The sequence below is a fragment of the Branchiostoma floridae genome, chromosome 13 (assembly GCF_000003815.2).
Source record: "Branchiostoma floridae strain S238N-H82 chromosome 13, Bfl_VNyyK, whole genome shotgun sequence".
Classification (NCBI taxonomy): Eukaryota; Metazoa; Chordata; class Leptocardii; order Amphioxiformes; family Branchiostomatidae; genus Branchiostoma; species Branchiostoma floridae.
In genome coordinates, this window is record NC_049991.1 from 8,545,583 (window position 1) to 8,548,882 (window position 3,300).

Below are 3,300 nucleotides of genomic sequence, written 5' to 3' on the forward strand. Positions count from 1 at the left end.
ACACCCAGTAATAGAAACAGTAGGAGGCAGCTGTTTTTTTAATCGTTTAAAAAGATAAGTACGCTTGGTATCCGTCGGAAATGCGTTAGGCATACGATCAGCATAAGTTAGGTGTGTCCGGAATACTGTCTGAACGCACCATGCATACGTACACAATCGCTGCAAGGAAACAATGTTGCGCCCTGCATACACCCCCCATACGGAAAGGATATGCAGAAGTCGTGTTCATACGCCAAATAGACATGCCTTTATGTTATTCCGAAAGATTCCAAATGTTGGACGTACGGCATCGTATTGACAGTATTTCATGCGCTCTGCATACGCACCTCATACGGAATGGATATGCTGAAGTCGTATTCATACGCCAGATGAACATGACTTTGTTTTATTCCGAAAGATTCCATATGCTCGACGTACGGCAGTGTATTAACAACATTTCGTGCGGACCCCATACGCACTTGAAAATATACGCACGTGTGAACCCACTTTAACTCGTGACGGTAACCACAGCGATATTTTAGGTGCATTTCTTCGCAGGATTTCCAACAAGAAGATAATAGACTAGCGCGTGACGTGTGCGTCATGTTTTATCTGGTACAGACAACGTCAATCACGTCAACAGGAACTGTGCTAAAGCTCCTGGTGCCGGCGGGGCGACGCCGTGGGCGATCTGTCATTCCCGCCGCCAGGGATGTGAAGATGCCGGTTTTGTGCAGCAGTCATTGTCATCTGCACTCGGGGAATCTCTAGCTGCGGCTGGTGGCAGTGGCAGACCATAGGGGCATGTTCGGGCTTGACGCACCCGCCATACACGAGTCAGGGGTAGGAATCCTTGCATCCTTGGTCGGAAGTCCTCCTAGGAGACGGAAACTCCAAACAACAAACCAGCATCTGTGGGGGCCGTCTTACACTTTGCACGCACTTGCCACTGTAGGACTTACTAGTAGTGCGCCAGTAGACGAGAGGGTGGAGAAGGAAGTGTACATCCCTACTTCACCTTAAAAAGTCACATGCAGGCCAGGCAGACGGGGCGCCTAACCCACATTGTCTCTCTACTATTGTCTTCCGAGACAGATGGATTCCAACAAATATAGAATATGAATGTAGTGCGTGTATTACTATTAGTCATATTTCTCTAAGGGCTCTGTCGTGTACGTCGTACGATTGGTTTACAACAGCAAATTGGTGCCATTCCTGGAAGTGTCGTGCGAAAGTCTGCAGTCTTGTTGCGGAGACGGAATCATGTGTTGCACCTGAAATGCCATAAGATTCTTTCACAGCTTATACATGTATTGAAGTATCTTTATTCACATCAATTATATATAAACGTTATATATAATTTCCTTGGTGGGTTTGTAAAGAAATAGTTCTAAAGCATACCCCAGTTATACTGGGATAACATTTTAAACCAGGGCTCGAAGAAAAATAAAAACTGTACGTAATATCACGAAATATACGCACATTATGCTCATGACTTTTTTTTAAAAGTTATGTAACGTTATGTAAACTTATGTTATATTTCTTACAATACAACGTTTCCTATTGACATTTATAATTGTCTTCTTTCATAGTTAGGGTACAAAAGACCTGTTTCTTCCAGATCACTTCAGTGTCACTGACGAAAACCTGGCAAAGACCCCTCCATACCCAAGAACTACAGGCCGATTTCCTTGCTGTGCCATACATACAAGCTGTTTGAAAGACTGCTACTCAACCGCATCGCACCGTTTGTGGATGAGCTCCTTATCCCTGAGCAGGCAGGGTTCAGACCAGGAAAGTCATGTACTGGCCAACTCCTGAACCTGACACAGTACATCGAGGATGGCTACGAGAAAGGCTTGATCACGGGAACTGTCTTTGTGGACCTCTCCGCAGCATATGACACCGTGAACCACAGGATCCTTACAAAAAAGCTCTTTGAGATAACTAAGGATGTAAGACTCACTGAACTGATCCAGAACCTACTTTCAAACAGACGGTTCTTTGTAGACCTGAATGGCAACCGCAGTAGATGGAGAAGGCAGAAAAACGGTCTCCCCCAAGGCAGCGTCCTTGCTCCGCTGCTCTTCAACATCTACACTAATGACCAACCAGGACATCCCGATACCAGGAGGTTCCTGTTTGCTGACGACCTCAGCATTGGTGCACAGGGAAGGACTTTCAAGGAAGTAGAGAACACCCTCACTGATGCCCTTGTAGGCCTCACCCCTTACTACGAAGCAAACCACCTGCGAGCTAACCCAGACAAAACACAGGTTAGTGTCTTCCATCTGAAAAACCGGGAAGCAGATCGCCAACTGAAGGTATGTTGGCAGGGCAAGTGGCTGACTAGCACCAACAAGCCAGTCTACCTCGGCACCACCTTAGACAGGACCCTGTCATACAAAACCCACATCCTGAACACCAGAATGAAAGTGGATGCCAGGAATAACATTCTTAAGAAGCTTACAAACACTAAATGGGGCGCAGATGCCAGTACCGTGCGAGGTACAGCTCTTGGACTGTGTTTTTCTACTGCAGAGTACGCGGCTCCCGTGTGGTGCAGGTCAGCGCACACCGCAAAGCTGGACACGGCCTTGAACTCAGCTTGTAGAGCCGTCTCCGGATGCCTACGTGCCACCAGAGTTGATGACCTATACCTGCTGTGTGGTATTGCTCCCCCACACATCAGAAGAGCCGTGGCAGCACAGCGAGAAAAACTGAAACAAGAGACTGACCCTCACCATGTACTCCACCTGCACACTCCTGTGCCAAAGAGACTTAAGTCAAGACGTAGTTTCATGCACTCAGTCGAAGCGCTCAGTAGGAGTGCAGAGACCCAGAGGATGGCCATGTGGTCCCACCATCTCCAGACTGCACCACACAGACTTAACCTCGCCCCAAAGGAATCTCTTCCTCCAGGAGCAGAGGAGACATGGCCAACCTGGTCATGTCTCAACCGCCTTAGAACAGGCACAGGTAGATGCAAGACCCTCATGGCAAAGTGGGGTCTCAGCCCAGGTGGACAGACTGCTTGTGACTGCGGACAGGAGCAGACTATGAAACATCTTCTTGTCTGCCCTTTCCTGTCCGAACCATGCACCAAGGAAGACCTGGAAGCTTTGACCCCCAGAGGAAGGCAGTGTGTGGATTATTGGAGTGGAACAGTGTAGTGATGACACGACGAAGAAGACTGACGAAAAACAGTGGATGCTAGTTGAAACGCCTGACCGCCGTCCAAAATCATATCCAGTTGCTTGAGTAACTGCTTTTTGGCATATCTTATTACCTGGATGTCTAACCTTCCTCGACGTATGTATA

The 3,300-nt window shown here is 47.7% G+C and overlaps 1 protein-coding gene across 1 annotated transcript in view; it reads left to right on the forward strand.

The window, feature by feature from the left end:
• LOC118428708 (receptor-interacting serine/threonine-protein kinase 2-like) overlaps positions 1–3,300 on the forward strand; it is a 25,218-nt gene that overhangs the window by 8,796 nt on the left and 13,122 nt on the right. The gene's annotated exons all lie outside the window — the stretch shown is intronic.